The 25,300-nt window shown below is 39.3% G+C and overlaps 1 pseudogene; it reads right to left on the bottom strand.

Annotated features, from left to right (window-relative positions):
- Positions 1-20,678: 20,678 nt before the first annotated feature.
- Positions 20,679-22,441, bottom strand: LOC140929932 (uncharacterized; annotated as a pseudogene).
- Between the last annotated feature and the right edge of the window lie 2,859 nt (positions 22,442-25,300).

Raw genomic sequence — 25,300 nt, 5'->3', positions numbered from 1 at the left:
ATCAATCGGTCACTTGAAAGCTATTTGTGTACGGTTTAGTACACACTCAGTTCCTTTTATTTTCCAATACTCTACTCTGCACCAGAAATTTCTGCGAACTGGTCATTCTTTGTGTTATGTTGTTATGCCCAAATAACTTAGTTCACTGCTATAGAAACGTTTGCAAAACACAATGGACGCCCAACAAACCAAAACCAACAAACCCATCACTTGTGACTAACCTACAGATTAACCTCTGTATCTGTCAACACGCCTTCAAATTCCTCCCCGACACAGTTTCAGACAAAAATAGTTGGGACACTTTAATGAAATGCTGTTTTTTTCCTTCTCGTGCTCCCCTTGCCCCTCTCAAAGTTGTTTATCATGGTTCGGTCACCAAATCTTGTACACCAACATTGAGGGGACAAGAAGACCCCAAAGTGTCCCAACCATCTTGACTGAGACTGTAGCATTGGACCTTTTTCGGACTAATCCTTTTAGTGTTGAGTGTGTTATATCTCCTCTACAGTGTGTTCTGAAAGCGACTCCAGAATTCCACGCACAGTTCAAGATCTCAGCTTTCCTCCCAGACAGTCTGTTAATGATGGCATTAAAATTGATACATAATTAGATGCTCCCTTTAAATTACTTGTTGAGTTTATCAATTTAACGGGTGTTGGCTCCCTCGTTAAAAGATCTTCAGCTTTTGTTAAAGGATCTTTAGCTTTAACTACCAGCAGGTTGGTAGCAGTGAAAGAGTGAAGGAAGCTACCTAGCAGACAAAATGTGCAAGAAAGTTAAACAGAAGCTGGTGGTTAACGTGTAGATCAGAACTGATCAGAAAATGGTGCATGGCATATGCAAGGTAGTGAATTTCAAGGACTTTTCAAGACCTCATAAACAAATCACGTACTTTTGGAGGACCTCAAGGAGATTCAAGGACTTAAGACCTCTATCAACATTCAATGATTTTTCAAGAGGACTACTAAAATTCAGGGCCTTTTCAAGATTTTACGCACCATTCATTGCAGCAGTTCTGTGATACTGCATGCAAGACCAAGCCAGAGCATAGTAAATAGCAACAAAGAAAATGAATAACTCTGTTATCGTGGGTGTTTTCTCTGTTGGTGCTTCATGGGTTTAAACCCTGAGGGCACCAAGCTTGGAGATGTAGTGATATGTACTAATCTCATAATAACAGAGCTTCAGAAAATTGTACTCCTTGGGACTGCTTACGTACACAGGAGGTCACCATCCACCAAGTAATCCACAAGACTCATGTCTGCTCTCAGTTCATTTATTTATTTATTTAGCTTCAAATAGCAGAGTATTCAAACAGAGTATGAATTGGACAAAGTTCAGCCACTTACTCGGCCCATATCAGAGATGGACGCATGGACGCTCAACTATTGGTTGTCCACATTTGTTCAAGAGGTGGCAAAGTGTTCCAAAGATCCATACCCTTCGAAAACGTTGTACCAGATTGTGTGGCATTCGCCGATTCATGGTGGAAAACAACCCAGCTGTCCATTTCAGTCCCTTGGACTCTTCATACAAAAGGTGCATGAATTGGCGTTATTGGAGAGGGGGGCCGTTTGATATGTTAAAACTTAAGGAAATTGCATTGAACTTTTCTCTTTTCCTCATTAGATTTACTATCTGTAGACGAATATTGGATGCAGAAATGAAGGATGGGACTCGAGCTGGCGTTGGTTTGAAAGTGAAACAAAAAGAAAAAGAGCCAGTCAGGTTGTAATTAAAAATGTCTTTCCTGCCTATTGTTTATTAAAAATTAATGATTTATGTTAAGCTGTGTTTGAGTAATCTATGTATATACAGATTGAGAACAATTTTATCACTAGTGATGAAAACGTGATGAAACACTAGGGATGAAAACGTGATGAAACACTAGTCATTTTCAACTGGTGTTTCATTGAGTTTCAAAGTCATCCACCTGAACCGAATGGGGCGCTCTGGTTGGCTTATAACGTCATGAATTATTAATAAGTTTGAGAAGTAGTGATAATATTCTCATATTAACAGAGCTTAAATTCTAACCTAAACCTAACCCAAAAATTGTTATCTGCACCAAATACTGCTTGGCTTTGTGATTTAGTGGGCCTTTGTTTAAGAGATTTGGAGCAAGACTGGGGTCTCATTCTAAGTTTCTTTGCCGTTTGTTATAATTATTTTTGTTGACTTTGCAGATTAAATATGGATGCATGAAATGTTATTCAGCATCTGGCAAGACAGATTTGTATTAAGTGTTACAAGATGAAGTTCTAAGTGATAGGTGATTGGGCTGTACTTCGCTGTGGCCATTAGATAAAATAGCTAAAATTTCTGAATTGTTCATCCAGTCTAACATGATCCACTCTCATTATAGCAGATTTTCTGTTGCAGGTAATTTTATGTCCAGAGATCTAGACTCAATCAGCTATTACTCTTTTTCTAGAAGCTGTGTAAGAATTTGGAACCAAACTCCTCTTCCATTAAGTGAACAGCACAAAAGCCTTTCACGCGTAGATTACATAAATTACTGATCAAGGTTTTGGAGACTAAGAAGGTGTAAGTTGATATGAGTACCATTAGCAGTTCCTACCTAAACTCCTTATTCAGGTTAAGTGTTTTCCTCCTTTATCTCTATAAGTGCTATCTTTTATCTATTTATTTCATTTTATTTTTGCTTTCTCTTTACTTCATTGTTTTGCCGACTTTATAGGAGACAATTATTGTATTGTTGCCCACCTAGAATAGCTCTGCTAATTGTGGGTAACATAGACTTAAATTATTTGATAACTGAATAAACTGTTGTTGTTCTTGACAAAGTTTATGCTGAGGAGTTTAAGACCATGTATAAATATCATTCAGATTGCAGCACAGGGTTTACTCAAAGTGCTTTTTAATATTTGGTGACACATTGCTCAAAACAATGTGTTGGCTCATGATACATCCCAGGACAATTAAAAATATGCTAGACCAGCAGTCCATTGTGATATTTGTAGCTTTATATTTTGTTCACTGGATGTGGCAGTCATCTGTCTATTTTAATGGTACGATTGATTTTAGAACATGACTCTCTTCGATCACCATGGGATGTTGGATGAATGGAATGTGAACCCACCCATTTAATAAATTCTTCAGTCGCCATGGTCTTATTGTCGAGAAGTATGGTGCAGCCCTTCGGGAGATGAGATTAGCAATCCAGGCTTGAATTGCACCATCGTATCCTTATATAACTTACTTATTTCTAAGTGTTGTATTTCAGTTGTATCTCGGTACGTGTGCGCGTACATTTTTATTTTCAGCACGCGCATTATTTGTTTATTTTTTTAACTGACGTGTACATTGAGTTCGTTAAGTAACGTCTTAATTTTACTTTGCATTATTTTCCTCCCTTATACGTGCTGTTCGTGACTGTGCTCACATGGTGGGTGGCTCCTCCTAGAATGTTCTGCAATTGGTATAGGATTTAATGAAGCCGAAACCAATTTTGGAATTGCATGCATTTTAGGCATCCTACTGATGAACAGTTGCGACACGTAGATATATCTTTTTTAGCAACTAATACAATTTGCAGTCTGTCTACTTTGACCTGATGAAGTGGGTATGCACTATATGTTTTAAGACGAAGATGGCAGTAGTGTTTGATTGGGCTGCACAACCATATGATCATTTCATTTGCATTTACTCTTTTAAGGCTCATGCAGAGGAGCTGAAGAGTATGTATAATGTGAATTTCATTATTTAGTTACACAGTCCTTATTGGCTTATAAAGGCGTCACAAGAACTTTAAAGATTCAATAAGCCAGTTATCTACACTGACTATTGTGGTCTTATATTTTATTTGCTCAACATGCAGTGTCATCAATTTACTCAAAGGGTCTCAAGAGGGCCACCAGAACCTAAAAAACAAGCCAGGCTACACTGGCAGGGTTTCAGCAGCTGAATTCTCTTCAAGGTAGTAATTATTAGTTCAATGCACCAAGACACTGTCAGCAAGATCATGTACATCTTCTGGAGATGCTTATCACAACAATCCAACCCAATACAGTGTACTACAGCCGTTTTCTGGGGGGCAAAATCCTTTCATCACTGTAGCTTCTGCTTCTCCAAGTGCAAGTAGTACTGCCAGCTGGGAGGAGAGTAGTGTAGAAGACCATGACCCAAGTTTGTACCCAAAGTGGATGTGACTGACATCATGTGGGATTTAAGTATCGATATGAACACTTATTGCTACTGTTTATTTAGGTTATAGTTCTTCATAGCGGAGCTCCACACGCGTGCAAAGTGCCCATGGGCGGAGCCCTATAGCTTTGTAAATCTACCCATCCCGGAAAAGTTTGGTAATCACGTGACTATACACCAACCGACCGCCCCCCGCCATCCTTCCACACCACAGGAAAACCAATGTTTACTTTCTCACTTTCTAACTACTCTGGGAGCCCAGAAGGAAGCTGATTGCAAGTCAATGTTGTGATCAATTGACAGCTAGCAAAACAAGGTATCGGCTGGCCCATTCAGGTGTTGACCTAGCGAGGTCTAGTACTTTTTTTGAAGTTATCTACTGGTAAGTTACTGGTTTTCAAATGATCGCAGGCTCAATTTTATTTTTTAAATGTTTATATGAAACATGTTGTGTTTATGTCACGATGGCCCCACACTATTAAGATTTTGATTTCAAACCAACCGCGGATGCGAAAATTCAGCCAGTTATTTAAAATACAGGCGGGGTAGACCTTTTATTACCCAGGTCATGGGTTGGTTAAACTGTACGTTCAATTTTTATGCTGTGATTGGTCAAAATTTCACAGCAGAGTTCATGCGGAAAATTTATGCAGCATCTTGAAACTTGTTTACTTTGACAGCTGATCCCGACAGTCTTGTGTCAACTTGTGATGTTTTTAACTGTCTTTTTCCACCAGATGTACAAAATGAAATACAGCTGCTATCAAGAGTCTTCTGTTATCTACGGCTAGTTTGTTTATTGGTTTTTTGGTTGAGACATGCGTCGCCTGTCAAAATTGGAAATCTGATTTCGGATGTCATCGTTTTCGTTTTTCACCTTGCTTGATGCATATTAAAGAGGGTTCAAAATTCTCAAGCAATTCTGGCATTACTTGATAGCTTTTAGGAGCTGCAGCTCGAATGGTAAGCCTGGGTAATTATTGTATTTGATGTTTGTTTTTTTATCTAATTTCATGTAGTCGAGCACAGTTTATGCAGCAACTTTATGCACGTTTCTAAGATTTGAGACAATGATCTGACCTGGTATCAGGTTTGATATAAGCTTACAGAACCTTAAAAAGCCTTTAGATATATTTTCTAACTGCAAATAGAAAGAAAATGTTAGAAAGAAAACTTTGAGCGATTTCTTGCCTCAAATTCACCTGTGAGAAAAGCAAACACCAAGAGGCCAGCTTAAAACATAAACTCATTAAGCTTTAAGCTTTAAGACTCAGGATTTTTAGAAACACTTTAATACTTGTCTTCGTGAATGAAAATTGTAGTCTCTGTAAATGTTCCACGGAATTACATTTCTTTTATTGATTGTTAGTCACTGCAAATTTGGCACTCATCAAAAGTGAGAACCGGCTGGCCTTATAGGTGATTTTGGAAATTTTTGGAACGGTCTTGCTAAAACGCCATGTTTGATTGTCCTGAATATTGACTGAGTGCAATTTGTCTTGAAAAACTGTGAAATAATGCATTCTGTCCGAGGTCTGTGTGATAAATAGTACTGTTTCACCTTAGATGTGATAAATAAAACGAACTGAATGTAAAAAGTGAAAGAGAAATAGCGAAAAATTCAACTTCTAATTAAATCTTTTCTTATGGTTTAGAATAAACTATTCTTGAAACTGAGAATGTTTTGATCAAAGCTGTGTAAATCGACCTGAAACTGTGCATGGAACTTTGCGTTTCCTGTATTTATCTCCCCTATTGTATGGAATATATGTGCAAAATCTTCCTTATGAATTGGTATATTTCAAACGAGCAAGGATGCTATTGACCGACAATATACAGAGCGGCGGCAGCTGTAGTGTCAACTATTGCTAGTAGATATTTAAAAAAAGTGAACCTTACATACGTATTCATGGATGTGGTAGCTACAACCAACCGTTCTCTTGTTGTGGATGTATACTGTCTTTCTTGATAAGATTGTATGTTCTTCAGCAACAGACCTTTGTACGTGAAAGAGATGTTACAAAGCCTTAAAGGGGTTTAGTTCTTGTGTGCTAGTGTTATTCAGGCTTAAATTTTAAGGCAGTTTACCTCTAGGCGATAATAAAAAAACAAATGTTTCTTGTCTTTCTATAAAATAGCGAGCAGGCGGGCACTCTCTATGTTATTTCCAACTTTTTAGATATTTCCAATTGAATGCTTTCTTTACACTTTAGTACCTTCCCCTGGAGATAAGTTGGAGTTCTTAGGTCAAATATTAATAAGATGAGACGTCAGATATTGACTAAACACAAGTTTGTTTTATTTTGATACATGTTTTAAATAACAACGTGATTCATCATATATTGCAATAGGAAGGGTGATTTAATGACCTGAAAGCTCTCATGATTTTCTTCTTTGGCTTATATCCCCTTTTGTGGCATACACTGCAGAACGGGTAGCAGTCCTCTCGAAATACTGTTTCTTTAGGTACTTCTTTATGAAGGATGTCCAAATACTCCCGCAAAAGGCCTGAGATATTGTCAGTTGCATGACTGCTATGCAACTCAATAGTCAAAGATGATACTGCAACTAGTCATGCAAACAAGGATGATCCTGAAGATTGCACTGTCATTGTGCAAATTTTAAATGAAAGGTGTCTACAAGATGGGAAAATTTTTGAGGTAAGAATTGATACATTGTTGTGATAGATGATACTGATTTTGATGCACTGGAATGTTTATTAAAAATGAAAAACCTTTTAAGTGTAGTAACACAACTTTTGCAACCATGCCCTTAAGCTACCATGAAACATTTATTGGCAAGTACTAATTGAAACAGCTGTTGTGATTTAAATGATAATTAAAATATATTAAATAATTATTTCCATAAATTCATGACAAAAGTAAAATCAAAATACATTCAAGCCCTACACCTTTTTAAAACATGTATAGGTATGACTCATGCCATCGTCTGTTTATTTCAATGCACAGCTGAGTGTTTAGATTTTTTACATTCACTTTGCAGTTCAAGGAGACTAATGTACTTCAGTCTTTTGCAACCAAACTTAATGAACAGGCATATAACACCAATACCTATTCTGTAACATACTTTCTAGGTTTCATTATTCGAAATAATTGAAATGTATTTTGGTTGTAACTTGAAAGGCAGTAAAAAGCTAGACATCGAATTTAAACAGACAATGCAATGAGTTGTACAGAAACTTGTCTTTGAGAAGGCCTGTCATCTTGCAATTTATTTTGCTATTGAATTATGGTATTTCTTAATAAAGACAGACACTTGTGGTTGCACAATTAATAGCATAATGTCCAGATTTGGTGTACTGATACATGTAGGTAAAACCTTGTTTTCATGATACATTTTATGTCAGGGATTATTGAGCTCAAGAAATGTACCAAGTTTACTGGTTTTGCCCAGAATATAGGAATTTATTTGCCTGCAAATAAAAATGTTTATGTCACCTAGTCACGCAATAATTTATGTTAGTTTGCTAAGGGGGACACTTATTCCTAGTCACGCATTGACCTTTAACATAGGTAATTGGCAGGGAAGAGCTGTGAGCAGGGTCCAATTTGACACAAAATAGTCAAGTATTGATCACACGATTATCATGAGATCAATCGGAAAATTACTAGCCGGGAAATCACTAGCTGGTAAATTACTTGCCGGAATATTACTTGCTGTAAAACTACCAGTCACAAGCTCGTTCGGAAAAGTACTTGGCCTAGACTTCATTTAAGGTTAGGGTATACGACAAGCTGTGTTCCCCGAAGTCTTCCTCTTGGTCTCCTGACGTAACAAACTTTGTGAATTTGACCCTCCTCCTCCTTTCCTCTGCCCTTTTTTAATAGTAGTTTATTTACTCTGGGTGCCTTTTTTCTCCGCCTTCACCTTTGCCAGAGCGTAAAAAATCAAATAATCATAGCTACTTAAATTTGTTTGAAGATGTTATATTTTTACAATAAATCGGCCATCTTGCATGGCCAAAATTATACCCAAACACATCCTTGTTCCTTATTTCTTTAAGCGCTCTTGCAAACATAGCTCGACTGATGACCCCAGAATTTAGCTAAAGGTTCTCTTTATAATAAGGGTATAAAAGACAAGCGTGCAAGGAGGCATAAAAAATGTTTAGTGTAACTTTAATGTCATAAACTATAACTATAGTTCCAAATGTCATAGTAGAATTATTTTTTGTCTGTAAGGTTCTTTGGGCAGATGGACCGAAGAGTTGGCTAAGAGAGGAAAATCTTCCTCTAAAGTGAAAAGCAAGGTCATAAAACGGGAGAGATATGAACAACAACTTGTGTCCTTGCATGAGGTGAGACAGGGCCGGCTACAATAATTGATGTCATCAAACAATAGCAATACAAACAGTGGGGTTTTAATCTTTAAAAGGTAAACCTACTTATGAATGCAACATTTATCTCAAAAAAGGTTGTTGACCATGGACCGTGAATAAAGATTCTCCCTGTTTTTTTTGTTTTAGCAAAATGGAAGTCCAGTCCTCTTGAAGTTAGTGTTTAAAGCTATTATCTTCTGTAAAGACGTCTGTTATGTTATTAAAGTCCAGGGCTGTCATCGAGAGCCGGGGGCTGGGGATTTTCCCTGGCAACTTGAAATCTTAGTGAGATCCTTGAAAGAAGAATGTTTTAGGCAAGCTCAGTAATTTTTGTTTATGCCACATGTTTACACATGGTCTGTAGGTCAGAGATCCACCACCCGGCTGTTTTATCTGCATATGCACGTTTGCAACAATGGTGTTAAATGCATTCCTTACTTACCTAATAATGTTATACTTTTTTCTGTTATTGGGTTGTAGTTCAGGTTTTGGTGTCCAGTGCGAAGATGACAATATAAAATATGAAATTGTGTTGTGAGAAAGCTCAATTGTGGTACAGAAAAAGGAAAACACAAAAGCAAAACAACAAAACTGCAGGCAACTTTGCAAAGAACATTTTTTGTGTTGATCAAAGCATATATTGTGAAACCGGATCATCTGTTTAGCCAGTTATCAACCATAGTTATCTTATGACAGCTAAATAACATCGAAGAAAGCACACCCAACAACATTAACTAGTGTTTTATTTGTAAAGGCATCCTCTTGTTTGCAAGGCCATGTTCCATCGTGGTTGATGTGGTGCTTTTTGAGGCTGAGAGCAAGTCACAAGTGTATGCACGAGCATAATTTGTTAAAGAAAATAAAAGACAATGGTAAGTATATTTGTTATGAGCATGATTATAACAGTACAACAAAGAAACAATCAACAAAGTTCTTAATGTATTAATTCATGTACTGTCAAACAACATTTCCCTTAAAGGATGTTATTTTTACTATCTTTTAGATGTTCTGTGTTATGACGATGCGCGCCATTTGAAATGCTATGCCCAAAATCCAGTGAGAAAGGATGCCAGTGATATTACAAGAAACATGACCACTATGGACATGGTGTGTAATTGCTTTCACTTTGCCAACCATACAGATAAACGGAGTAAGAAAAATTGCAATCCATACAAGACTGCCAATTTGTGTAACTAAAGAAAATAACATTACGGTAATTAAAGAAAATTTTTTCAAAAGATAGACTAACTTGACAAATTCAACACTTTGTTACTAAAGGAATGATAACATAGTTTTCACCACTATGGCTTTTGAACTAGAAGTGTTTGTGGCTTACAGCCCAAACACACTATGTCTGCCATCCTGTAAATAACGTCACCCTAAGCAAATATTGGGTTGAAAACAACACAAACAATCATTATTTGTACTGTCACTTTATCCAGGACTATATTAGACGAAGAATCTGTTAAAAATATATTATAGCACTAACTGCCTGGAATAACCATACGGGCTAGTGGAGTAAGGGCAACCAGTTGTAGCCGCCATCTGTCGCGCTGTCCCGCTGAACTAACTATATTTGTAAACTACCCGGTATTGGATACTCATTAACTTTGTCCTTTGTGTTGTTTTCCCTTTAGGATGTAAACACAGAAGTCTGCGAGCAGCTATTCTCATGGGTCTCACGATTTTCGCACATTACAAAGCACGTGAACAGATGGCGTTTTCTTTTCTTAATGCTGTACTTATTAGACAACCATAATGAAGATGTTGCAAACACTTTGTAAAAGCCGTTCCCTCCTTATCGGAAGAACCCAATAATTGACCTTTCTAAATGCATCTCAATTACTATCTAAAATCGTTTTTGTATATTTAAGAACTCTTCTGTGCTACTTCTGAGCTGCCCTTAAAACCCTTTCTCTCTTAGGATGTTTTAAGGAAACTTTGGCATCTCGCCAATCATAGAAATTTTTTGTCCCATAAAAACATTTAGCATTCGTATTCGGTCTTCCCAAAAGATCTTTCCCGTAATTTCATTATACATTCTTAGGATTTTTTTCTTTATACCAAAATTTTAAGGAGGCCATTTTCACCAATAATTGCCCAATCTTTAGCCTGCGTAGTAGGCGCTTGGAAGTAATGCGCAGGGAAAAAAAAGGAGCACATGAGAGAGTTATGCGAGGGAAGAGTGACCTACTTCTTTGGTGTGTCCCTTGTGCACCCCGTTCTTTGTTGCGCCCACCACTTTAAAGCGACGGTGATCCACATCTGCCACGGCAAAACTTACTTTTGCGCTGCTTGGATCCGCGGCTTCAACACTTGCTGGTCTCCAGTTTCCTTCAATCTTAATTTCCTGCTTTTTTACATGTGAGAGCCTCGGAGAAGTCAAACAAAATGGCAGACGGTGGAAAGGAAGACTTCGTGTGAGTACATTTTTGCTTAGGACAGTACTATTTCCTTACTTTGAACTTCATCTAAGTTTTCTTTCCCCAAAGTTCAACACTCCTTGTTTAGATATGCTTAATGTGGTCAACAGTTGTGGAAAGCCCGTTGTGACTCAAGTCGTTGCTGTTCAGTCAGTGCAGACTGCAGATTAACTGCGGACTAGTGTCTTGATGTTCTTGAAACAAAGGGCCTATTGTTGTCACCTACTTCTTTGCATAGTGAGAACAACAATCCGCAGTTCGCGTTTTACACTGACTGGCATTTCTAAAATGATAAAATAATTTTACGATAGCAGGATTCAAACTTATTCTACTAAACATCTTCTCCTCTACTGTTGAAAGTCTGTGCTTATTTACAAATACAATTACAATTGAAGTCCTTAATTAGCAGTTCCTTTAAATTCTTTGCCACATGCTGAGGGTGTTTTTTTTTACTTTTTGGAACCTCAAGGGAAGGCACTTATGGGACATAGTGTGTACAGTATTCTTTATTGAGAAAAAACAGCATCTGGAAAACTAAAAAAGAATGAACGAATATGGTGTTTTTGTTTAGTTAATGTCAGGGATTTTGAGATGCACAAGTTTATTGGACAGCAGCAAATACCTTGTGAAGTGCTTTTGTGAAGAAAGGCACTTATAGGGTAGGGGCAATAATTAGAACAGGGGCATAATAGAAGTACCCTTCACTAGTGGATCCAGACTTTCACATAAGTGGCAGGCTTGTTCATCCAGAGCCTGAGATAAGAGGGGGACCCACTCATCCAAACCCTGGAATAAGAGGAGCCCTGCAGTCTAAATTGGTTTTCTCAGCCTTTCAAGGGTTCTGTTTGGCCTTAAAATAGGATTGGAGCCAAGGCACCTTATACCCCTCCCCTAGATCCACCACTGCTCTCAAACAAAATCACACTCGAAGGGGAGTACTCATTAGACAGGGGGTGCTTATTTGGAGTAGTGCACTGCATTAATCTTTACAGCATTTATTTTCTTTTCATTAGGTTTTGTACATCTTGTTCTGAAAAAAAAAGTAGTGATGGAAAATTCTGCTGGAAGTGTGGCTCACCAAGTGTGGTTTGTCTTCTCCAGGTACAAGAACCAGTCAGGGTCCTAAACTTTTCTTTCAAAGGTCAGTTTTAGATAGAACGAAACCAAGCAGTGCAAAGTCTTTTCAGGATTATATGGCATGTAAAAGGCGGCAGTCAGGGTCAAAATTTAGACCAAAACAGAAAGCTAGTCAGTCAAAATGAAAATGTCACCACCTGCTATGCGTGCTACCTGATTTTATTAAATGACACAACTCGACCTCCGAAAGTGGTAGGGAAGTTAATTGCAAAATGAGGAATATCGTAGATAAATGGAGCAGAAATTTTTAGCTTTTCTTAACATGTCCCACGTCATGTATGATTATTAAAAAACATTTGGGGTGGAGATCTGTTGTGTGCAGAGTGACATGCCTTATTTACATTTTTGTGTGAAATAAACTTCAGAGACACTTGTGTGATAAAGTGTGCCTTAAAATTATTTACAAATGTGTATACTATCGTGTACTACACAAAATACAGTTCGGGGAATCAGCATCTCCAGCAAGAAATTCAATTCTAGCTTTTGAAAACGCTGCTCAAACACGTATAGTAAGTGGGTCGCTTCCAGTTTTGGCCACAAACTAGGTCCTAAATTTAGACATTTCGTACTATGAATATACAGTGTGTAGAGTGCTCTTTCCTTCGCGTGGCTGATGTCGGATGTTTGCTTATAGAATGAGGCATACAGAGTGCGTAGCACGCTTGGTCCTTCACATGGCTTATGTCAGATCTTTGCTTTTAGAACGAGGCATACACAGTGCATAGGGCGCTTGTTTCTTCACGTGTCTTATGTCGGATCTTTGCTTATAGAGCAAGCCATACACAGTGTGTAGGGCGCCTGTTCCTTCGCGTGGTTTAAGTCGGATCTTTGTTGAAAGAACAATGAATATACAGTGTGAAGCGCTTTTGTTCCTTCGCATGGCTTATGTCAGATCGTTGTTTATAGAACAAGGCATACACAGTGTGTAGGGCGCATGTTCCTTCGCGTGGTTTAAGTTAGATCTTTGTTTAAAAAACAATGAATAGACAGCGTGCGATGCGCTTGTTCCTTTGCCTGGCTTATGTGCGATCATTGCTTATAGAACAAGGCATACACAATGTCTGGGGCGCGTGTTCCTTCGCATCTGTTCGCATAGAACGAGTTTCCACTCGACAACTCTGTCTTTCGGGTCACGACAACTTGTCCACTTGTATGACTCAACAACTCAGTTGCTGTCCCTAGTTAACTAATGAAATGCATTTTCCACTCAACAACTCTGTCTGTCGGGTCGAGACAACTTGTCCATCCGTACGACTGGACAACTTAGTTGCCGTCCCTAGTAAACTAATGAGATTTATTTTACACTTGCTAACTCTGTCTATCGAGTCGGGACAACTTGTCCACTCATACAAGTTGTGAAAAGTGTTTTTCCACTCGTATCATGTCAACAGTATTGGACACGACTGTCTGGACTAGCAAGCTGTCAAGCTGACTTCCTTTGAACCCCGAACAAAAATGTAATTAACAAAGTAGGTCTCTTTTCTACTGCTTTGTGAGAGTCCAAAATTGAAAGACATTCCAAGTAGCTAAGATCAAAACAGGTAGGTTGCAGAGAGAAAAAAAAACAATTATTGCCACCACAACATTAATCTCAATTTTCTGGTAAGTAGGGCAAAAACGTTAATAAAAGCCTGAAGGTCTATTGACAAAATACCCATGCAAATTACTGACCCAGATTTTAAGACGACCAACGATAAGTTATTCTGCCAGCACATAGCCTCTGAGCTGTATTTACCATCGAATTATATCCAGCTATTATTGACAGAAACACAATCACTCATAAACTCAAACACTTAGCTTACATGTAGCTTGTACAGTCATCTATTTAGGTTTTCCCTTCCAGAAAGAAATTCGAGCTTTGTACGTCGAAAGTGCATCAGGGTTTGTACGGGTCCTGGAAATCCTGGAAAGTCCTGGAATAATACTGCTGGTCCTGGAAAGTCCTGGAAATCTGTTAAACTGAATAAAGTAATAATGTTCTTGAGAATTATAATTATAACATGCTATGCGTCTGTGGTGTTGACCACATAAATATTTCTCTTTTATGTTTTTTTCCTTGTCATAGTCCCTTAGTAACCTTGAGATATGCATGATTTCGTAAGTTGGAGACCTATACATCAGTCGATGGGTGTCTTTAGTTTTAAACATTGGTTGGAAACTCTTCCTATAAATTGTGGTTGGAACGTGACATGGACAAGTTTGAAGCAAAATGCAAAATTTGCTCGAAGGCATTTGATGTATCAAACATGGGAGAATCAGCATTGAAAAGCTGCGAAAAGGGAAAGAAGCATATTTATCTTACGGAAACGCAACATCTCCTTTGAAGATCCTGAAATTGAAGCCTACCGATAAAGAACAGCAGTTAGACTACAAGAAAGCTGATGTTGGCTTTGTAGCACAACAGATGCTGAAAGAAAAGTCTGAGGAATTTGTGAAAGGCAAGTTCTTCAATTCAAAATGGAATGTACAGATTTTGGTGCAGAAACAGCTTCTAAACTGCTTGACAAAACACCAATAAATTATGGACTAGTAAGAAATATGCTAATGGAAAGAGAGAAAGAAACATGAGTCAGCAAAATGAAAAGAGTTTTTGAAATTCTTCTGGAAGCCCACAGATTGAAAACTAATGAGTGTGATAAGGAGATATATCAGTCTGGACAGTTTCTGGATGAATGTGGAGGTAATCCTGTCTTTGAAGATTTTGACCCAAGTGAACCCATTTCAAGAGTTGACACTACTGTATGAACACATGGCTGGTAATAAGCAACTAGCTAAAGTGTCAGTGGAGTGTGGTTAAACTACTGTTGCTTATGTCTCATGGTCAATCCACAGTTAATAGAGGCTTTTCTGTAAACAATAAGTGACAGTTGAGAACCTGTCAGAAAGATCGTTCAGTGCACAGAGGATTATTCATGGTCACATTTAATCAGTTTCAGGCCTTGTCAATTGACAAATCTGAAAGCAACTTCTTATATCATCTGTTGGAGCTTGACAGAAGTATCTTTCCTATCTAGAAGCGCAGAAGAGTTAAGTGTCCCAGGAAAAATTGCTAAAACGAAAGGCAACAATGGATGAGATCGATGAGCTTAAGAAAAATGACAGTTGGAACTGATATAAGGGCTCTTCTGAAGACTGTAGATGAATTTGCTGACAAGGCGGAAAATTCAAGAAACCTTACTTGGGTTGCCAACTCAAACAGTTTGCGAAGATCTGCCATGGAAAAGAGGGCAACCTTGAAAGGCATTGATGAGCAGTTAGATGGAAAGCTCCAGCAGCTGTAGGAGAAGCCAATTGTCACGCGGCTAAAACTATTTGTGGCGGCGAAACTCCGTGTGAGCGGGTATAATTTACTGGTCGATCATGAATCAACTATGACCAACTAGGAGCTAGTCCTTGATGGTGATTTTATTGACAATAATTGAACTGTAAACTGAAATATAATGCAACGTAACAAAGAATTACTAGAAACTTTCAATCCCAAGATGGGAATAATAATTCTACTAACTATCCACCATGGACTTCTTATGTTACTTCTGATAATTTAGTGTTCAATCAATTTGTCTCTATTTTACTTTCTGTTTATTCCCCTCATTTGTTTGCCTGCAAATGTGCTGAAATTGTAAGTAGAAATAATTTATTTGTCACTTTTGACAGTGAAAGCGTTAATGTGAATTTTGGAGTCCTGGAAAAATCAATCTGAAGAGTGGGAAAGTCCTGGAAAATTGTTTCTGAAAAAGGGTACGAACTCTGGTGCGTAAAACTGCACTTTGTTTATGTTGTCATGATTGCTCAGTGCCAAACGATTTGATGTACTTGACCATTACTAAGTAAGAACGTAGAAAAGCGAAATAATACAGCTCTTTCCTCCACGTTATTGCCCCCTGTAAGTGTTGTGTTTTGGTCACATGACTAACTGGTCTAGAGGCGGGGCGAGGGCGGGACCGAGAAACAAGGAAATTAGCTGGTGGATAAAAATGCGCTCTTGTTTTTGTCAATTGTATGTTGCGTTTTCGTTTGAAGACCTCCTTTTAAATGGAAATTTCTGAGATGATAATGGCAATGTTTACACTTTGTACTGCTATCGGTTTAAACATGACGCATAATGCTTCCTTTTATGCTGAGAGCGTAAACGCTGCTGAGTGAAACACAGCGAGGTTGGTTGAAGCTAAGCTTAGTTGTTTCTGCTGGTGCATAACTGCACTCATGAAATCAACCCGACTGGACAGTTTCCAAAGAGACCATGGGAAGAGAGTACGGTTCACTAGAGAAGCAAGTATTTGAAAGTATTGCTCAGGAGTGTTTTGTTTGACTGAGACAGGAAAGGAGCAATATACCCGGCAAGAACTACACACATTATATTTTGAATTCAACCGGAAAAACACCCTCTTTGCCAAACGTGTGAGGACAAACGTTGGCAGAGCAACCGCCGAGGCATACAATGGGGATCATCATTTCTGTAATGTGCGATATCGATAAGTGATTTTAAATGTTTTAAATTAATTACTGACATGTTTGTTGTCAAACTATAAAAATAAGAAACACTGCAATATAGAGTATTTGCTACAAACCAGCTTACAGTATTTTATGGAGACGTATTGAAATACTCTACTTTTAGACTTTTCTTTTCTGGAAAAAGAAATGCACGAATGCTTTTAGAGGTAACATAACCTATCATAGTAGCAATTGACGAGGTCCACTGAAAGGAGCGAAACTCGAGTCTTGCTTGAGAATTTACTCTCGAAATCATCATGGCAGATAACAAACTAGTAAACGAAGAAGGACTTCTTACAACAAGCCCTTCAATAGTCGCTGATATAGCCAACGATCCTGCAGAAGAAAGCCTATTAGCTTCGGATGACGAAGACATACCGTGTGGACAAATGTCAACAGAAAGGCACAAAAACACAAACCTTCATGAAAATGGGGATCAGCCATTGCAAAGAAACAGAAAGACTAACAATGCTGAGAGAAGAAACGGCGACCCCACAGAGGCCAAAAGACTAAATGTGAAAAAAACAAACACCAATGATAAGAAAATGGTGCCAAGTCCAAAAACCGCGCAAAACGGGTCCACAGAAACGTCATCATGATGACTCTCGTGAACAGAAAGAACACATACCATTTAAAACACAGCGCCTTACTACAGAAGAGCTTGAAAACACCATTAAGGACAAGATACAAAAGTCCACAGGATCCCTCGCCAAATTGAAGAAACCTATTGAGAACAATACATGTCCAAAAACTTTGCGTTATAACGCAAGGGCAAAAATTGCTCAGGACAAAGAATTCAAATGAGACATAAGCTGGATTAGAAAAGACGCATAACGTTTTAAGTTTTAGGCACGCTCGTTAAGTTTCACGACTGTAGGGTCGAAAGAAGCAAATCTAGACTTGTAAAACTCGAGCTGGAATCACGCAAAGGAAAGAGGAAAGACATGTCAGATAAGGTAAGAGTTAATACTCTACAATTCAGTCACGAACAGAAACTAGAGAATATCCAGAAGAAAATAGACGAACTCAACAAAATGCTAAAGAGAATAAACAAAGTGAATCTTATCCCAGAGTGTTTTCTGAGAATAGAGATTATCTAAAAAGGGAAAGAGGAAAGAAAAAGCGGTCGTTGACAACCAAAAAACGCAATGAACGGAGGCGAAAAATAGTGCAATTTAGATAAGAACATAACAGAAGCAAGAAAGAAAAACCTCTCAGTTTACAAAATGATATGCGATCAGATAAATGTTCTGTCAAGGGGTCTTAAATTTATCCCCACACCAGTGACAAACACAGGTCACATTAGAGCAGAACTATTAAAAGATTTCAACGCTTTTGCTAGACGAATGCATCTACAATATATCTTTCATTGAAAAGATAAAGAGCAACACCCCTTTCATGTAAAGTCAGACTGGGAGCCACCAGTTCAGCCATCAGTTCAGCCACTAGAAACATACCTAGAAGAGGCTAAATTACAGCTTGCTAATATAAATACTATCACGCCGAGAACAATCTACCCAGGAGGGACAAACTTGCCCTCAAACCAATATAACAAAACCCGACAATCAACATTACACGAGCAGATAAAGGCTCTTCTACTGTTGTTCTCAAAAGAAGACAAAAAAAAAGAAGGTCAAATACAATTAGATGACAGAGAAAACTACAAACCCTTAGAAACACCAATGGTAGTAGAAACCTCTAGAAAGGTCAAGAAATTGATAGATAAACTTTACAAAGAGAAACATATAGGCGAGATGACAAGACGATGGCTATCCCTCACGCCAAATCCACCGCGAATACCACAATTCTACACTCTCACAAAGATTCACAAACCAATACCAGTTGGAAGACCGATCATATAGGGCTACGAAGGCCTGATGGAAAGAATCTCATCATTTATTGATAGTCTCCTCCAACCAATTGCTAAATCGCAAAAATCGTATCTTTAAGATAAGACAAACTTTATCAACTTCATAGAGAAAACCAGGGTCGTAGAAAATACTATTCTTGTCTCTATGGATGTAACTAGCCCATACACAAACATCCCACAGGAGAAAGGAATTACCATTAAATGCAAAGCATACGAAACATTCTATCAAAACAAACCTCCCATACCCAGCCAATACCTCGCAGATATGCTCAGACTAATCCTAATGAAGAATTCTTTGCAATTTGTTGGAAAAAACTACCTCCAAGTACAAGGTACAGCTATGGGAACAAAAATGGCAGTTGCATTTGCTCACATTTTTATGTCTGCAATAGAGACAGAAATTGTTAACAAAAGTCCACACAAACCACTAGTGTGGAAGAGATTAATCGATGACATATTCTCATTGTGGTATGTAAACAAAGAAGAAATATACTCATTCATCGAACTAGCAAATAACCACCACCCGACCATAAAATTTACTGCTGAACTTTCAGAAACGGAAACCGCCTTTCTGGATACATGTATTTATAAAGGAGAAAGATTCAAGAAGGAATCAATCCTACATGTGCGTACACACTTCAAACCGACAGAAACTTTCCAATACACGTACTTCTCTTCATGTCACCCTCCAGGGGTTAAGAAAGGATTCATAAAAGGCGAGGCTTTAAGATCACTCAGAACAAACTCTTCTGAGAAAATGTTCGAAGAGAACATAACTAATTTCAAGCAAAGACTCCGTATGAGAGGTTATAGAGATAAAGTGATAGGTAAACACCTATCAGAAGTAAAGCATCACGAAAGAATGTCGGCTTTGCAAAAGAAAACAAAAACGCACAAGAAAATACTACCATTCGTGACAGAATACCGCCCCTCAGTACCGAACCTAAAAAGAAATCGTCATGCACAAATGGTATCTTATAGAAAACCAACCGTTGCTTAGAGAAATCTTTAAAGACCCTCCCATAATATCTTACAAAAGAGGAAAGTCACTACAAGATATACTCTTAAGAGCTAAACTATGAAGGTAAGGTCAAAGCAACAGCAACTGAGCCAAAGAGAGACGTGAATAGCCTGTCAACATTATGAACAACACAAATCATGAAGCGAAGCCTAAAGGTCAAAGATATACAACAACTTGACCAAAGGGAGTCGTGTATGGCCTGTCAACATTATGAAACAACTTTGTGTAGTTTGGTGCAACTTAGTGCAAATTGGTGCAACTTACAATACAATACAAATTTTATTGTCAACTCCCCATGGGGGCTTTTCAGAGACAAATATTAATTGTACAGGTAATCAAAAAAATAAAATATAATATAATCAATAAATAAATAAATAATAAAAAATAATACTCAAGAATTGTCAATAAACAATTATTAAGGAACTATTTGCATATAGAATTTATGACATCAGAAATTGATTATCAATAAACTATTAAGATACTATTTACATATAAATTTATGACATTAAAAATTGATTTAAAAGGAAGGCTTTTCATTTTACGTTTGAAAATGATAAGAGATACACTTAATTTAAAATAGGGTTTTAACGCATTCCACAATGTCATAGTTCTGTAATAAAAAGATCTATGTCCCGACTTGGTTTTAAAAAGCGGTATATTAAGCTGGGAAGATGATCTTGGATGCCAGGAAGCCCTTGCGGAGAGGAAAAAAGTATGCGTGGAGCTCGGACTGTTGAGAAAGGAAGACCAACACATGGTGAAAACCCTCTTCGAAGCACTGCCAGTCCCGAGCTCGAGCCAGAGAGAAGAAATGGAAGAGGTATTAGAGCAAGAAAAACCCAGAACGCCGAATTACGTGTCCCAAGACAACCTGGAACAATATGGAATGCAGTCGCCGTGCACGTTCAGCTACGTTACTGGATCTGACGATGACAGCGACAGTGACAAAGCGACATTTTTCATGACTCCTGTCCCTAGCAGAGCAATGTCAGTCTGAACCATGACCACTGAAGCCAGTAAGCGCAAGCGTTCCTCCTCAAGCCAGCGAGTTACGAAAAAACATTGCCAAAGCAACAAAATAAACATGTATTTCTCAAGTCAACAGTAATTTATTTGTTCTTCCAACAACAATAAAATGTTGCTTGCCATGTACTGAACCATATCGCTGATTGCCTTGGTTGTTCTTTATATTTCAAGGATATCTTTTTATTCTGGGGTAAATGTAAAGTTCTAGGATAACTTAGAAAGTGATCCAAATCTTCGCGCTGCACGGCTCAGCAGTGACTTGGCTGTCCTTCCCTCTTGAAAATGAAATTCGCAATCCCTGAGAATCACTTTCCATTGACCGTAGCCGTGTTGCTCAATGCCTGCTTTTAGATAATTGTCTTCTTCAGGGGTGAACATCAAACTCTTTTTTCCCACCAGGAAATCTGTCACTATAAACGCATTTCCTCGCTTTAGTCTCGGGACACCTGAAAGACGCTTGGGTTGTGTTTCTGTGATCTTTTCTCCCTCGTCGTTAGAGGAAGTATCGGTTTTGCTACCATTTTGATCTTCAGATGACGCAGAATTGCCTGAAAGCCTCAAGCGCACGTCTATTCTTGGCTCTGATCCCTTTTTCCCGTGCAATCCTTCCAAATATTCATGTGCTTTGCTCGCCGCCTCGCGCGATCACTGCTTCTGATAGTGAACCCTTGCAACAATGGAGCTATGTTTCTGGTCCTCGGAGATTGTGCTTTGCGTGCTGCTGCTCAGCTGCCTGCAACTCGCGGTCTCCACAATCTGTTGATAGCGAGTCGGGTGAACGTATTTGCCCGTTGCATCGAAGACCAGTTTACTCATTAGCTCTTCCAGCTTATTGTGCTGCCCTCCATTTCTTGTCACCAATACAAAGTCCCAGGTCGGTCTTAGTAGGGGACGAGTGTGGTTGATGTAGCCATCCAACACTTGCATGCTCATCTCAGTCACGTAAAGAGAATCGAAGCCAAATTTTCCAGCCGTTTGGAACATTTTCTGGTCTATAAATCCACCATTAGTCTTGGCTTTGTTCACCATTTCTACCGTTAAGTACTGATATGTCATGGGGCGCGAGCCCTTGACCTTGATAAATAAAAAGACGACCAAAAATTTGGTAGCAAAAGATAAATCTATTGGCAAAACAGCACCCGGTTTCTTCTTGCATGATTTCAGTAGGTTCTCGTAGTACGGCAAGTAGCGCCCCACGACTTCCAACAGTAGTTCTAGTGTGGCCCAGTGCCCCTTGGCTTCTAAGGCATCGATGTCCAGTTCGCTGGTCCACTGCAAGCGCATCATTTTGGAAACGGTTTTGCGCACTTTTTTCAAGTAAATTTCTGTTGAAGCCAGCCCTCTCAATACTGATTCCGATTCTCCATTCACTTTCCATAATCCACCAATTCTGCAATGGCATCCAAGTAGCCTATGCATCCCGTGTGTCCCAGATTCCAATCATCCTGCATCATATCAACAAACTTGAAAAGGAGATTCGGTGAACATAAACTAAAGTCCACAATGTCAAATGTGAGCTCCTCTTCGTCTTCGCAACAAAACTTGAGAAACTTTAAGCACTTGCTTACGATCTGTTGTGCTTGTCGGTCACTTTTACAGCCCCCACCACTGCCAGTTAGCCACGAAAAAAAGTTCTTGGCAATGTTGTTTGTAGGATCAAAAGAGGCAATTGCCCTGCTTTTACGCCGTATTGTCTGATCACCGGCTTCACATTTTTTGGTTTCATCGACATTAAGCGTATTGATTTGAGCACTGTCTGGCTTCTTGTCAAAGTAATAGTACCAACTGTGTTTGTTCTTTACGTGTTTTCTACAGCCTCTTTGCGTAGTGAATCCATCGTGGTTACAAATTTGCACTGGGCAGTGAAAAAGACCATCACAATCATCCTCTTCTAAGTGAAGTCTCTTCGGTTTAGGCAATGCATTTCCTAACTTTGACCAGTTGACATCCTTGCCTCGTTTGTTCATCTTAAGCATTAGCTTGAAATCGATATCTTTCTAAAGTATGCATGCACTTATACTAGCTAAAGGGTCCCCAAGAGATCATCCTATTCGCCAATGAGATATTTGTTAGCCTATCTCTGCCCACACTTGGTCATTCTTGCCCTTGCCCCATTGTTTTCTTGTCCGTATTTGGTACACAATTAATCAAAAGGAACAAAGACACAAGACTGAACTTGCGCGGGCAAGCCCAAACGAGATTAAGCCTGCAGCAGGCAAGTCTCGTACTTAACTTGATTGTTGACGGATACACGTTTTGATAAATTTGTATAGCGGATGTGATGAACAGGAGTTTCAGATAGCCTATTCCCTATTCCTTTTTACACTTTGCGCAAAATGGAACGCCAGTTCCTTTGTCACAAATTCGGAACCTGTTCCCATTTATGAGCGGAACATAACACTCACCTTGAGGAACAAAAAACCACCTCGATTAGGAACAATTCCGTTCCTGTTGGGCATGTATAGGAACAATTTGAACCGAAAGGGAACAAGGCGTTCCGAACAGCAGTGGATATGCCAGTAAATAGGAACAATTTGCCCCTTACTGTGTAGAGCAAGAAATTAGATTGGGAGCATTTGTTCCCCTATCACTTCGAAAGGAACATGAAGGGAAATCGGAACTGTTGGAAGAGAACCTTTTGTTCCTGAAAGGATAAAAGAGGAACCAGTTGTTCCTTTTCACTAAAACGAAAAGGAACTTTGTGTTCCAATTTGCTGCTAACGGACCAGATTGTTCCGAAATTTGCCGACCTTTGTTCCTATTGTGCAAATAAAGTTCCTTTATTGTGCGTTCCTAGGTTGTTCCTAAAGCAATTAAAGTAACAAAAACCAAAAACGCGCAGAACACTACCTTTTTGAAAAAGGGATATTTCCTCCTGTCGAGTCACTTAAAATCAAACTTTGAAAGTTTCCTCATGTAAAAAACGGCCTGACAATAGTAAGGACAAAAATGCAATTGAAAACTACGGTGTTTTAACCTGAAATATAGCTATCATTACTTTTGGGGAATGTATATGACAATGGCGACAACAGTAACACATTGACAACGGTGAAAACAGTGACAACGGTGACAACAGTGACAATGGTGACAATGGTGACAACAGTGACAACGGTGACAACAGTGACAACAGTGACAACGGTCACAACAGTGACAATGGTGGCAACAGTGACAACAGTGACAACAGTGACAATGAACACAATCCTCACAACAGTGACAACGGTGACAACAGTGACAACGGTGACAAGGAGGATAACAGTGACAACAGTCACAATGGTGAGAACGGTAGCAACGGTAACAACAGTAACAATAGTGACAACGGTGACGACGGTGACAACGGTGACAATGGTGACAATGGTAGCAACAGTGACAACGGTCACAATCATCACAACAGTGACAACAGTGACAAGGGTGACAACAGTGACTACAGTGACAAGGGTGACAAGGGTGACAACCGTGACAACCATGACAACCGACAGTGACAACGGTGACAAAGTTGACTACAGTGACAATGGTGACAACAGTGACAACAGTGAAAACAGTGACAACAGTGACAACGGTGACAACCGTGACAACGGTGAAAACAGTGACAACAGTGACAACGGTGACAACGGTGACAACAGTGACAGCAGTGACAACGGTTACAACAAGGACAACGGTGACAATGGTGAGAACGGTGACGACGGTAACAACAGTGACAACAGCAACAACGTTGAAAATGGTGACAACGTTGACAACGGTCACATTGCTGACAACGCTGCCAACCGTGACAACGGTGACAACAGCAACAGCAGTGTCAACAGTGACAACGGTGACAACAGCGACAATGGAAATAACAGTAACAACAGGGACCAGCATGACAACGGCAAGAACAGCGACAACGGGGACAATGATGAGAACAGTGACAACAACGACAAAGGTGACAACAGCGACCAAGGTGAAAATGGTGACAACAGTGACAACGATGACAACGGTAAAAGGGGTGACAACAGTGGCAACAGTAACTAAAGTGACAATGGTGACAACGGTGACAGCAGTGACGACGGTGACGTCAGTGATAACGGTGACAACAGTGACAACGGTGACGACAGGGACAACGGTGACAACAGTGACAACAGTGACGACAGGGACAACGGTGACGACAGTGACAACGGTGACGTCAGTGACAACGGTGACGACAGGGAAAACGGTGACGACAGGGACAACGGTGACGACAGGGACAACGGTGACGACGGTGACTACAGCAACAACGGTGACAACGGCAACAAGGGTGGCAACAGTGACAACAGCAACAACGGTGACAACGGCAACAAGGGTGGCAATGGTGACAACGGTGAAAAAGGTGACTACGGCGACAAGGGTGACAACAGCAACAACGGCGACAAGGGTGACAACAGCAACAACGGTGACAATGGTGACAAGAGTGACAACTGTGAAAGCGGCGACATCGGTGACAATGGTGAAAACAGTGACAACGGTGACAACCGTGGAAACAGTGAGAACAGTGACAAAGATGACAACAGTGACAATGGTGGCAACAGTTACAACAGTGACAATGGTGACAATGGTGAAAACAGTGAAAATGGTGACCACGGTGACAACAGTGACAACACTAACAACAGCGACAACAGCGACAACAGAAACAACAGTGACAACGGTGAAAACAGTGACAATGGTGGCAACAGTGACAATGGTGACAACAGTGACAATGGTGGCAACAGTTATAACGGTCACAATCGTCAAAACAATGACAACAGTGACAACGGTAACAATGGCGACAAAGGTGACAACCATGACAACGGTGACAACAGTCACAACAGTCACAACAG

The sequence above is a fragment of the Porites lutea genome, chromosome 3, assembly GCF_958299795.1.
Source record: "Porites lutea chromosome 3, jaPorLute2.1, whole genome shotgun sequence".
Taxonomy (NCBI): domain Eukaryota; kingdom Metazoa; phylum Cnidaria; class Anthozoa; order Scleractinia; family Poritidae; genus Porites; species Porites lutea.
This window is presented reverse-complemented; position numbering and strand designations above follow the sequence as displayed.